This window comes from Triticum urartu, chromosome 6A (genome assembly GCF_056163025.1).
Source record: "Triticum urartu cultivar PI428250 chromosome 6A, HENAU_Tu73, whole genome shotgun sequence".
Lineage (NCBI taxonomy): Eukaryota > Viridiplantae > Streptophyta > Magnoliopsida > Poales > Poaceae > Triticum > Triticum urartu.
The window spans coordinates 394,827,522-394,842,173 of NC_141878.1; positions in this window are offsets into that span (position 1 = coordinate 394,827,522).

The following is a 14,652-nucleotide window of genomic DNA, read 5'->3' on the forward strand; positions in this document are numbered from 1 at the left end:
GATATATATACTCCAGCAATTTTTGGCCTTTTCTAGTCGATCCCCTAAACTTAAGGTTGTAAACTTTAATTTGATCAAGTTCAAAGAAGGTTCAACCGAAAGTAGCATGCATTCAAACATAAACATAGGTAGTTTTGCATAACCAAAAATAAACCATAAATTTAAACTAAGCTAAACTACTTTCGGTCGAAGTAGAGGTCGAGCCAATCCTTCCTCGTCATGTACGGTGTGCCGCGAGCCGGGTCCGGGCCAGTGCCATCGTCGAGGTCATTGGGGAAGGCACTCCTCCACTCGTCGACGTCGATCTCCTCGTCCTCAGGGCCCACCATGATGCCCTCCGCGCCGCCGCCTTTGACCTGTCATCAGAGGAGAGCGCGATAACCTCACCGCCCTCTGCGCCGCCGTCCTCGCCGCCTTCGACCTCGTTATCGGAGAAGAGCGCGATAACCTCACCTCCCTCCACGCCGACAAAGATCGCCCGCTCCGCCTCCACGAGATCTGGGTGTTGCCGGCGGAGCTCTTGCATGTAGGCCTCGTCGGCGGCCTCGGCCTCGAGACGCTCCCACGCCTCGTGGTCCTTCCGTGCCATAGCCTAGCTCACCACCCCTGGCTCCGGCGAAACGAGGTGGCTCCGGCGGGTGTGGGTCTCTCGATCTGTAATCTTGGGGACCCACGTCGCCCACCGCCGCTGCCGGGCCCCGAGGTAGGACTTCGTCGGCTGCCGGGTCCCGGGGAGGATGGGGAAGTCCTCGAACCGGCGTATGGGCACGGCAGTGGGCGGATTGGGGGACCGGCGACAACAGATCAGGCCCGCAGAGGACGACGGGGACACCTTGGTGGCCACCTCGCCTGCGTCGGGCGAAAAGGCCACGATAAACCTCTTTTTGGCCATTGGCTACTCGAGCTCCGTGGCACACATGCAGAGGTTGAGGATGGAGGGGCCGGTGATGGCGGCGACCAACCAATGGTTTCGAGGGGTGTGTGTGTCTGTGTGAGCGGAGGTTGTGTTTGAGGAAATAATGCGGCAACTGAAAATTTTACTAGGCGGGAGTAACAAGGCAGGGCTAATGAAAATTTGGATCAAGGGAGAGCAGATAGTTTTGAGATTGCGAGGGATGCAGGGCGGGAGTAAAATGCCGGGGCTACTAAAAATTTGAATCAAGGGACTGAAGCAGAGCGGGAGTAACAGACATCACACACGGTCCGCACATACTAATTGTGTGCTATCACACATTAAGACCTTCCACACGGTAGATATTTTCGAGATTGCAAGGGATGCAGAGGCGGGAGTTTTGGGGGAGCGAGCTAGTGTGCTTGACACGCCGGTTGTGGACTGTAGCCGACGCACCTTTTCGCGTAGGCCATAGGCGTACTATACACCGACGGTGCTCCAAGATATTTTGTACTACATCTCACACGGTTGGTGAGAATAAACTATGTGGGAAATACTTGATTTGAATTACAAAATGGGGTCACGGCGGCAATGGACGGTGTTTGAATTGCTAGACCTTTTATATGCAGTGAACATGCAACTGTATGTGTGTCGTAAAAGAATTGGAATTATTCAGGGTTCGTTCGGACATTTCATACATTAAACTGATTTTATAGCCATTTCAGGTGCACAATTCAAAATTAAACTACATGCACATGCTCCGGTGCATACAAATTTGTTGAAAAACCAAATATGTGTCCTTCAGTGCATGCTTAGGTCCCATGGAAGAAACGGGAATGAATTTTTTGGGGTTCGTTTAGCCTTTTTTATACATTAACTGGGTTTTCAAGGCATTTTATGCGCATAATTCAAATTTGAACTACAAGCACATGCTCCAATGCACCAAAGTTGGTTGAAAAATCACATGTGTGTCCTTGGGTGAATTTGTAGGTCCCATGCAATAGATGGGGATGAAATTCAAACACCATGGCACTGTTGATTGCCGGCAAAACATTGAGATGCCTAGTTTTTAAATTCTATTAAATCTAAAACTCGTCTGAAATTCATGAAACTTGGCATGCTATCATGGAGCGGCATCAACATGCCGTGGTGAAAATTTTGTCCCATTTGGGGCAGGTTCGGTATAAGCTTCTCACAAACCAGAGCTTCTCACAACAAGCATGATGGTTTCATAGGGAACGTACCACCTTTGCCTCTTATTGCTTTCAAAAAAATTCTAGTGTCAACATAGAACAACATGAGTGTTGTGTTCAATCTTGGAATTTTCGGAGTTCGTTTGGCCTTTATTATACATTAACTAGGTTTTCTAGGCATTTATGTGCATAATTCAAATTTAAACTACAAGCACATGCTCCAATGCACCAAAGTTGGTTGAAAAATCAAATGTGTGTCCTTGGGTGAATTTCTAGGTCCCATGCAAGAGAAGGGAATGAAATTCAAACACTAGGGCACTGTTGATTGCTGGCAAAATGTTGAGATGCCTGGTTTTTAAATTCTAGTAAATCCAAAACTTGTATGAAATTCATGAAACTTGGCATGCTATCATGGAGCGGCATCAACATGTCGTGGTGAAAATTTTGTCCCATTTGGGGCAGGTTCGGGTATAAAGCTTCTCACAAACCAGAGCTTCTCATAACAAGCATGATGGTTTCGATAGGGAACGCACCACCTTTGGGGACAGGGCGATATTCGTTGCCTCTTATTGCTTTCAAAAAAATTCTAGTGTCAACATAGAACAACAGGAGTGTTGTGTTCAATCTTGGAATTTTTTGGGGTTCGTTTGGCATTTTTATACATTAACTGCGTTTTCTAGGCATTTTATGTGCATAATTCAAATTTGAACTACAAGCACATGCTTCAATGCACCAAAGTTGGTTGAAAAATCACATGTGTGTCCTTGGGTGAATTTCTAGGTCCCATGCAAGAGATGGGAATGAAATTCAAACACCAGGGCACTGTTGATTGCCGGCAAAACGTTGAGATACCTGGTTTTTAAATTCTAGTAAATCCAAAACTCGTCTGAAATTCATGAAACTTGGCATGCTATCATGGAGTGGCATCAACATGCCGTGGTGAAAATTTTGTCCCATTTGGGGCAGGTTCAGGTATAAGCTTCTCACAAACCAGAGCTTCTCACAACAAGCATGATGGTTTCGATAAGGAATGTACCACCTTTGGTGATGGGACGATATCCGTTGCCTCTTATTGCTTTCAAAAAATTTCTAGTGTTAACATAGTTTTGTCAATCATGCATCTAATTATGTGAAACAGACGATTCATAATTGTCGGCGTTCTAGGAATGGGGGTCCCCAGACTTGCCTGCCTGCAGCCCACGGCGTGGCTTTGCTAGCAGGCCTGTACGGCCCATCTTCATCAACAAGGCATTCAAGACCCTCACGAGGGGCCAAGACTCGCGAGGCGAACAACGCAAGACCTCCTCAGGAGTGGCCATGCCATGCTGGCTCTTGAGGGGCGGAGAGTTCAAGACCAGGCAAACCTCGCGAGGTTCTCGTGATGTGAGCCATGACAATCGAGACCAGGCGGGCGCCAGGCCGGCGCTAGCGCACGCAACGTCCTTGTTTCCTCTTTGGTGCTAAGGGGGAAAGCGCAGGCGCAGAGTACCGAGGCATCAAGGAAATGTTCCCATATTGGTGCAACGAGACCAAGACCAGAAGGACGGCAAGACGAAGGTCACCATGGAGCCTAAGGCGGCGTCACCCCCAGAGCTTTTGGCAGGCGAAGACTACTTTTGTCAGGATAAGCTGTACTAGCTGTCCCTTTCAAATTGGCCGTTGTTGGCTCCCTTCCTGCTCAATATTTGGGGAAAGGACCAGGGCCTCTATAAATAGGACTAGCCACCACCGTAGAGAGAGAGATCATCTGGGACCGGATCCTCACACACACAAGTTCACCAAGCACAAGAACACCTCAACCTCAGGAGGCTGTTCTTCCCCTTGTACTGTTCATCATCAGCCCTAGAGGCAATCCACCACCACCACACTGGAGTAGGGTTTACAGCACAACGGTGGCCCAAACCAGTATAAATCTTGTGTCCTCTGTGTTGCGAGTTCGTCGAGTTAGTTTGCAAGATCTCAGCTGAGTTAGGATGTGGATCGGTAGGGGGGAAATCTTCGCGTGCACCCCAGTGTTCGAACCTTAAGGGTTTTGCCAGAACCCATGATCCAACATTTGGCGCACCAGGTAGGGGTGCGCCGAAGCTTCCCTTCCATCGCTCTGTGTCTCACCGCTTCATCGTCTCCATGGCAGACGCACGTCGCGCCCGCGCCAAGCGCCGAGCTTCCCTCGCCACCCGCGTTGCTTAGACGGCCCCTGTCGGCGGGCCACCGCGTCGCTCTCCGTCTCCTGCCGCCAACGCCACCACTGACCCGGCGCGGAATGAGCAGCAAGCATCCTTGCTGCACCCTTCGGTGCGACAGGACGGCCGCACCACCACTCCATCACTGACTCCTGCTGGTTCGTCATCTCACGCTCATCGCGTTCCCACGGACGCACAGGCCGCGCTCCTCATGGCGCACGAGCTCCTGCGCTACCACCCAGTCAACGACCTGAACAAGGACTGGCTTGACCGCATCGCCGAGCTTGTCCGCACCACAGGGAGCTCCACTGCGCCGTCCCACTCTCTGCCTCGCCCTCCGCCGGCCACGGGCGACGCAGCTCACGAAGCACCTCCACCACCTCTGCACCAAGACGGCGCCCTAGCGCCAAGGCACACGGCTCCATGGCGCGACCCACCGCGTCTGGCGCACGCGCATGAAGAAAGAAGCTGCCAAGAAGTCCCTCGACCGCAAGAGAATGCTCCGCCACTCCTCGCACCGCTGCGCCAGGATCGTTTGCTGCGGCAAGGCCCCGCGTCGCTTGCCGCAGCGGTGCGCGGGCGCCAAAACCAAGCTCCACCTCCAAGGCGGGCCCCGGTGACCACGGTCGGCTGCCGTGCCTTCACCCCCGAGCTGCGTAGCGTCGCCTGGCCAGGAAAGTTCAAGCCAGATCTGCCTTCTCGCTACGACGGCACCCCTGACCCCGTGTAGTTCCTACAGCTCTACAAGCCGAGCAACGAGGCGGCCAACAGCGACGAGAAAGTCATGGCGAACTGGTTTCCCATGGCCCTCAAGGATGGCCCCCGCTCCTGGCTCCTGAACCTGCCTCCAGGCTCGATTTCCTCCTGGGACGAGATGCGCAACCACTTCATCGCCAACTTCCAGAGCACTCGCGACCGTCCCCCCCCCCCCCCCCCCCCCGGTCGCGGGTGACCTACGCCGCATCAAGCAACAACCAGGAGAGACCCTGCAGAAGTACATCTAGCGCTTCAACAGCGTGTGAATCAAGATCCCCAAGGTGACCGACGAGGCCATCGTCTCAGCGTTCTCCGACGGCTTTCGCGACCTCAAGATGAAGGAGGAGCTCGCCATCCATGAGGAGCTGTGCATGACCTTGGAGCTGTTCAACATCATGACCAAGTGTGGAAGAGCTGAGGAGGGGCGCCTCTCCCTTCTCGAGCTCCCTGCTGCGGACCCAGAGGAGAAGAAGACCAAGGCAAAGGACGTGAAGCGCAAGGGAACAGCCATGCTTGCGGCAGAACCAGACACCAAGCGCGGTAGAGACTAGCCCGAGTCATCCAAGAGCAGCCGTCCGTTCTGCCCCTTCCATAACCTGCATACCCACAACACCAACGACTGCCAAGTGCTCAGATCTATTCAAGAAGGACACTTCGGTCAATGCCCCGAGCGCAGCGACCGGGGCTACGGCCGGGGAGGAGGACGTGGCGGCGGACGCTGGGATGACCATGGCCTGCGCCAGGAGTGGCGTGACCGGCCTCGTGAGGACCGCTGGCAAGATCAGCCTCGCGAGGGCGCCTGGAGGGACCAGCCTCGTGAGGCTTGTCCTCAAGGCAACGCTGGCCTTCCTCCACTACCGCCACCACCCAGAAGGAATGATGACCACCATCAAGACGAGGGGGCTGGGGGTTCCAGGAGCCGCGCGCTATCGCTTGCTTCTTGGGCGGAGCTGAAGCCCCAGCCTCGCAGCGTATCTTCAAACAGTTTGCTCGCGAAGTGAATGCTGTTCTCCCCAAGCTCGAGACCACAAGCCCGCTCAGATGGTCCAGGTGCCCCATCACGTTCAGTTCGGCAGATCAACTCAAGTGCACAGCTACTGCAGGCATCCTCCCAATGCTTTGTTCACCAGTCATCAGCAACGTGCAAGTTACCAAGACCCTCATCAACGGTGGCGCAGGGCTCAACGTCCTGTCCGTCGACACGTTCGACAGCCTCCAAGTGCCATACGACTAGCTTCAGCCTACCAAGCCTTTCTGAGGAGTGACCGACGGCTCTACTACCTCGATCGGGCAGGTCCGCCTCCCTGTTACCTTCGGAGAACGCAACAACTACCGCACCGAACTCATCGACTTCGACGTCGCCTACATCCGCCTGCCATACAACGCCATCCTCGGGTACCCAGCCCTGGCCAAGTTCATGGCGGTGACCCACCACAGCTATAATGTCCTCAAGATGCCAGGAAGCGGCGGAATCATCACAGTCCCGTGCGAGGAAAGAGACACGGTGTGCTCCCTCGAGCGTGCCTTCCAAGCTGCAGCAATCGACGACCCCGACAGCCAGGGTGAGCGCCCTCTTGAATCCACCCCCATGAGGAAGAAGCAGTTGTGCCACGCAGGGCCTCAGGCAAGCGGTGCCTCGTCAGGATCGGCACCCGCGCCTGGGGCGCCTCCCTCCATCGCATAGGAAAGCACGCCCAGCGCCCCTCTCGGGCAGGGCTCGGGGGCTCTTTTCTGGAGGGCCTCAGACTTTGCCAACATCACGAGGGAGGCGCTTGAGCACCACTTGGAGGCGTGCTTCGCGGAACGTTTCCCTTAGGAGAACACAAGGCAAGGAGTGCCCACAATTCAGGAGTTCATCACTGAGACCACTCAGGAACTTCAAGGCGCAAGGGCCATGCGCGGCGGCCGCCTCTCACCAGGCGCAGCTCCCCATCCAGGCTAGGATGCCGGGCTGCGCGTCCGCATTGACGTCCTAGGACTCAACCGGGCCACCTCTCAGGAGCTTTTCTGGCCTTCGGGCATGGGACGCTGTGAGGGCCCACCTCACAGCTACGTTCGCATGCCTTTTGGCCTGCCGAGCGTGGCGACCGCCTATCAGTGCAACCTGCGGAGCGTCCTGGCGGCTCAGGAGGCCAGGCACCATGCTGTGCTCACGAAGATGAAGACGGGCCTCAAGGAACCCCCTGGACCCCTAGAGCCTCCCGAGGCTCAGGGCCTCGGTGGCTCATGAGGACCAGCCACTTAGCCGCATACCTTCAGCTGCCCCAACTCTCCTTCATCAACAGAACTAGGTGACATTTTCCAAGTTCATTCAGCTAGGAGCGCCCCCAGGGCTGCATCATTCCCAGGCCGCATGGGTCCATCCCTGTGGCATGTGTCTTTCCTTTTATGTCTTTAACTTACCTTGTTGGGGGTGCCCCTTGGGCTGCATCATCCCCAAGCCGCTCGGGCAGGACCCAGTGGCGCGTATCGTTATGCATTTACCTGAGCTAGGTTTCCTTTCATGCTTAATCTATCTATGACTATCACCTTCTTGATCGCCACACACCATGGGAGCCGCGCGTCAGCTGTCTTTCTTCAGGACCCTTCGCGTTGTCTAACCATCTCGCAGGACCAAGACAGCGAACAAGAACCAAGACCAGGCGCAACCCCCCTTGAGGTACGGCCTCGTAAGTCCCGCACTGTCTCGCGAGTGTCCGGACACACCTCGTCTAGCCCTACCATGCAAGCCACTTGTCAGAGCGGGGATGTACACGCCCCAGGGGCTCTCCGCAGTAGGGAGTCCCCTCTCACGCGCCAGAAGCAAACCAGCAATAACCACGGCGACCGGTGCCCTTCCTCGTGCTAACTTGCAGGAACTTCCTGAGGGCCACAGCAGGCGGTACCGCGGACTCTGTCTCTTCTCTCATGCGATTCGCTTACGCGTTAAAAGGGGGGCTCCTGAGCATCGCGCCTCAGAGCTCTTACTGGCTCTCCAGTCCTCACCCCCTGGCCTTGACCACGGCACGCGACCTGGCATACCAGCGGCGGCTGAGCTCGCTCGAGGCCGGGACCTGAGGACGCAGAGCACCAATAAGAAGATGGAGGGGAGGGGGAGGCCCACATGGGCCAGACCTAACTACACTACAGCGACCGACGTGCGGGTCCGGCGCGCCTCGAGGAGCCGACCCCAGACAACCAAGATAAGTTCTCGCTCTGGATCCACCAGTCGCCTGCGGCACGAGACCCTCGCTTACTCCCTTTCGCTGCCCTTCTGCGGCAATGTTTTCTTCCTTTCCCATCCTAAGACAGCTGCTTGCGCGCTAAAGGGGACCTCTTGAGCATCGCGCCTCAGGAGCTCTTACTGGACCTCGGGCCGCTCACCTCCTGGCCTTGACCACGACACGCGACCTGGCATACCAGCGATGGCTGCAGCCTGCCTGGGGACCAGGACCTATCAGCGTAGAGCACCAAGCTGCCTCAGGATTGGAAAGGGGAGGCCGAGCCTCGGTAGGATATGAGCACGTAAATCTTCATAATGAGGGCTATATTGACAAAAAGCATTAGAGACGCTTTACACGCCCCACGGGGTTCATTTCTTGATTCCTCGCAGGGAACAAAAGGGAAGGAATTCCTAGGAGTTCTATCTACATGCACCAGATGTCGATGATGCCATCATCAACAGTGGGCCACGTGAGGCCGGCGCCAACCCCATCCAGATCAGCGGCGACGACGGCTGGACGCCGCAGCCCTGCTCCGAGCTCGGCGGGAGCTCGGGGGCACGTAGCTGTCATCGCTCGTCTCCGGAGACTTGATAACCCACAAGTATAGGGGATCAATTGTAGCCTCTTTCGATAAGTAAGAGTGTCGAACCCAACAAGGAGCTAAAGGTAGAATAAATATTCCCTCAAGTTCTATCGACCACTGATACAACTCTACGCGCGCTTGACGTTCGCTTTACCTAGAAAAGTATAACACTAGAATTACTTTGTAGGTGTTGTTGGATAGGTTTGCAAGAATATAAAGAGCACGTAAATAAAAAGTAGGGGCTGTTTAGATAAATACACAATAAAGTTAATATAGTGAGTGTGGAAAAGTGGTGGTAGGAGTTGCAAAATTTGTCCCTAAGCAATTGACTACTTTACTAGACCGATAGCAAGTTTTATGTGGGAGAGGCCACTGCTAGCATGTCATCCTGACTTGGAATTCTATGCACTTATGATTGGAACTATTAGCAAGCATCCGCAACTACTAACGTTCATTAAGGTAAAACCCAACCATAGCATTAAGATATATTGGTCCCCCATCAATCCCGTATGCACCAACATACAACTAGCCCTATGGTGTGATCCACACGCGCGCTCATATGATGGGCACCAAAGGACAGCAACATAACCGCAGGCAAATTAAATCAATCATAGCAATTCATCAACCACCGATAGGACAACGAAAATCTACTCAGACATCATAGGATGGCAACACAACATTGGATAATAATATGAAGCATAAATCACCATGCTCAACTAGATGGTACAGCGGGTTGCGGGAGAGTGGACCGCTGTAGATACTTGTGGGTTATCACTCCTTTTCGCCATTCGAAATCCCAGGCCGCCATAACCTCTCCGCTCCAGCCGCGAAACCCCACCCTCCTCCATCCGCCACCTCACCGCTGCCCATCCGGAGCCTCTTCCGCGACGACGTCGTCCCCCCACAACAACTCGACGTCCCTCATCCACCTCCCCGGATGAGGATCCGTCATTCATCACAATTGAATCTGCCTGGCAGCACAATCAAGATGTGCCTTGTGCTTAGAAAGCCAATCCATTCCGAGAATAAGAACAATATCCGAGTTACCAAGAACAATTGGGGAAGAAAGGAACTTGTAGTCGCCCAAAGTGATAGTAATCTCCGGGACGCAGGTGTTAGCTGTCATCTGCTTGCCCGGTGACACAATTTGCAAGGAACTTTGCAGATACTGATAATCGCACTCATACTTTGATGAAAAAGGTTTGGAAATGAAACAATGCGATGCACCCATGTCAAAAAGAACTTTTGCAGGAATATCGTTAACAGGAAGGTTACCCATGATGACATCTGACGAGTCATCTGCCTGAGCTGCATTCATCAAGTTGACCTTGGCGTGCTTAGGGTTATGCTTGACCATAGTTGTACTTGCCGATCTCACAGGAGGAGGAGGAAGACGCCTCTAGTTGAAATACTTGTTGGCATAGTGACCCTTCTCTTGGCACTTGTTGCACATGACCTCTGAAAGCGGACGGTGATACGGAGCACTCGATCTTGGAGCTTGAGACGAAGTCTTGTTCTGAAAGCCAGGGTTGGGTGGGTGGGAAGAACCACTGCCACCTTTGCTTTTCTGCTGATACGGCTGACGGGACGGAGGAGGAGGAAGCCAATACTTCTGCTGCTTGGCCACTTGAGTAGAGGAAGAAGGAGTAGCATCTCTAACTCGCTTCTTGGAAGCATCACACCTCAACTGAGCAGCCTCTTGCTTCAATGCCATGTTGTAGAACTCATCGTACCTCAAGGGCTCAAAGAGAACAAGAGCTAGCTGAATTTCTTCTCTGAGACCACCCCTGAACTGGTATATCATGCTCTTCTCATCAGGTACGTCTTGCTTAGCAAAGCGGGCGAGCTTCTGGAACAACTTGTTGTAGTCATAGACAGACAAATAGCCTTGCTTGAGGTTGCGGAATTCCTCACGCTTGCTTTCAACCACACTCTGAGGGATATGATGAGCTCGGAAATCTTGACGGAATTCATCCCAGGTGATAACACGTCCACCTCTGGAGTCCTTGTACTGCTGGAACCATTCTGCAGCTTGATCTTTGAGTTGGAAGGAAGCGAACTTGACAAAGTCCTCAGGCCTGATGTTACTGCACTCGAAATGCTTGCACAGATCCACAAGCCAATCGTCAGCATCGGTTGCCTCAACACAATTGCTGAAAGTCTTTGGCCCGTTAGCAAGGAACTGGTTGAGTGTAGCAAAGTGATTCTGATTGTTTCCTTGGTTCCCTTGGTTGCCTTGATTGCGCTCTTGAAGAATTTGCATGATCAACTGTGTGTTTGCATTGGTTGCGGCCATCACAGCTTGCCATGCCTCCGGAGGAGGTGGAGGTGGTGGCGGATCAGGATTCAGAGTCATGTGCGTTGGAGGAGCCATCCTGAAGAGGTTGACATCCATTAGCACATTGATAGACAAATATTGAAGCTGAATCCAACGGAATGAAAATTGCAACATATAGTCTTCACATCCGAACAAAATGAACGAATGCATTCCTCTTGAAATGGTCACATATCCATAAATTGAGAAGCCACTTAGAATTAAGGTAGAGAAATAAATCATCAAGGTATGAATCAAGAACGAATAATCGGTAAGAAATCCTAATCTCAAACCAATATCCCTGGAAGAAGAACTAGAGCTACTAGAATTCCCACCTATGAAACTCCCAAACCTTTCCGGTTATGCAATCATGTGTTGGGGATACAGGGGAAGCATAATATCTCACCCAAATCTAGCAAATCCTACATCCAGCTGTATCCATCCTTCAACACATAACCAAGAAAAACTTCGGAAACCAGCTACCTCAACCTTCGAAAAGCATCCGTTATACAAGTTATGGCGATACTCCCGAACTCCCACCCCAGTACTGGGTGGCGTCGAGGTTATCTCACCAACGAACTGCATAAAAGAGATTTTCGATGTCGGCGTACTAAACTCAGGTATTCTAGAACTGCAACGATAAAATTATGATGACAACACCTCAGAGCTCAACTCCCTGGGACACTTCCACAAAACCCCTGACAGGAGGCACCAAGACAATGTTCTCACCATAAAACCATCGGAATGATTCCAAGATACCCGCGTGATCCTAAATTTTTTTTAGTGAAATTTGAGAAGAGAAGAGTCAAAACTCTATGTCAGGATGCCTTACCAGAGCGATGAAGAGACTGGGAAGTAAAAAGAATTCCTAAACTCTCCGATATATAATTCCTAAAAGACTCAAAACATTTTTCTAGACACAACTTGGTCGCTAATAACGATCAAACAATGGGGCTCCTAAGGTTGGGGAAGGCTCTGATACCAACTTGTAACACCATCGATGCGACTATATCTCCCACGTGTCGAGGCACGACTTAGAGGCATAATCGCATTGAAGGCATATGTTGCAAATTAGGCAATCTTCACAACATCCCATGTAATATAGATAATAAAGGGGAAGATAACATAGTTGGCTTACACCCGCCACGTCAATCAAGTACAAAAAAAAATTACATCAACCAAACACTCATGGCCCGACTACGGCGCCAAAATAGAAGATAACCCAACATGCGAAACGGTCCCGATCACCCCCAACTGGGCACCACTACTGATCCTCAGGAAAGGAAACATAGTAACGTTGAGAGTCCTCGTCGAACTCCCACTTGAGCTCAAGTGCGTCCCCTAGAGCGGAATCATCAGGCCCTGCATCTGGTGTAATAGTAATTTGTGAGCCACAGGGACTCAGCAATCTCGCACCCTCGCGATCAAGACTATTTAAGCTTATAGGTAAGGCAAGGTAAAAAAATATGTGGAGCTGCAGCAAGCGACTAGCATATATGGTGGCTAACTTATTCGCAAAAGAGAACGAGAAGAGGAGGCAAAGCGCGAGCGAGAAACTAGAGGACAACCTGCGCAAGCATTACTCCAACACTGTGTCCACTTCCCGGACTCCGCCGAGAAGAGGCCATCACGGTAACACACTCAGTTGATTCATTTCAATTAAGTTAACGTTCAAGTTATCTACAACCGGACATTAACAAATTCCCATCTGCCCATAACCGCGGGCACGGCTTTCGAAAGTTCAAATCCCTGCAGGGAAGTCCCAACTTAGCCCATGACAAGCTCTCATGGTCAACGAAGGAATAGACCTCCTCCCAAGACGTTCCGATCAGACTCGTTATCTCGGTTCTTCAAGACACTTCGACAGGTTAAAACAAGACCAGCAACACCGCCCGAATGTGCCGACAAATCCCGATAGGAGCTGCACATATCTCGTTCTAAGGGCACAGTAAGATGAGCGCTCCATACAACTAAAACCAAACCTCGAGTTTCCCCGAGGGGGCGCTGCACAGGACTCTAGTTTGGACCAACACTCAGAGGAGCACTAGCCTGGGGGGGGGTTTAAAATAAGATGACCCTCGGGCTCCGGAAACCCAAGGGAAAAAGAGGCTAGGTGGCAAATGGTAAAACCAAGGTTGGGCATTGCTGGAAAAGCTTTAATCAAGGTGAACTATCAATGGGTTCCCATTATAACCCAACCGCGTAAGGAACGCAAAATCCGGGAACATAACACCGATATGACGGAAACTAGGGCGGCAAGAGTGGAACAAAACACTAGGCGAGAGGCCGAGCCTTACACCCTTTACCAAGTATATAGATGCATTAAGATAAAAAGATAATATAATGATATCCCAACAAGTAAATAAATGTTCCAACAAGGAACGGCCTCCAATCTTCACCTGCAACTAGCAACGCTGTAAGAGGGGCTGAGCAAAGCGGTAACATAGCCAATCAACGGTTTGCTAGGACAAGGTGGGTTAGAGGTTTGACATGGAAATTTGGGAGGCTTGAAAGCAAGTGGTAGGCATCGTAGCATTGGCATAGCAAAAGAGCGAGCAAACTAGCATAGCAAAGATAGTAGTGATTTCGAGGGTATGATCAACTTGCCTGCAAAGTTGTCAGAGTTGACTGGATCCTCGAAAGCAAACTCAACAGGCTCCTCATTAGTGAACTCGTCTCCCGGCTCTACCCAAACAATACAAACAAGCAACAAGGACACAATCAACCACGTGCAAGGACCAAACAAGATGATGCAAAGATGATATGCTATGCGGGATGCGATGCGGGATGCATATGCAAGATGTGACAAGGAAAGTGTGAACCTGGCTTCAACATGGAAAACCAAGTGTGCCACTGGAAAGATGAGATGAAATCTCTTGAAAACGATATAAAGAACACCGGAATCGGAGTTACGGTTTGGAAATGGCAAGCGATTCAAATATGACACCGGTCTGCAATTTACAGCAAGTAGCCATCTAAATGCAACGAAATGAAAATGCTACAACACCCAATCATGACAACAAAATACATGGTAGGGATGCATTCAAGATGCTTAACAAAAGTCTAGCACTTAGCTACGGCCAATTCATCCATTAACAGGTTCAAACAAGCATGGCAAAAATGCATATGGTAAACAGATCTTAGACTTAGTGAAATTAACACTTGTTTGGAATTTCAGATCAGATAGCACTCTTCGGAGCAACAAAACTATATGCTATAGGACCTGAACATGGCAAAGTAAAGCATGGCATGGAGCTACTCAAAGAGCTTAACAAAATTCCCTTAGTGACCTTGAGCCAAAAGGGATCAGAAAATACATTTGCAAGCATGTGAACGGAAAAAACATAATCAGTTCTCAGACTTAGTGAAAACTGGAGCATGCTGAAAACAGATATCAAGTAGGCATGTTTACGAGCTCGATGTACTCACTACGGAGCAAGTCATGACAAGCTAAGCATACTTCTATCAAGAAAACACAAAATTCAAGCTAGACATGTCAAGAAAAATGGCATAGCATGCACGGATCAA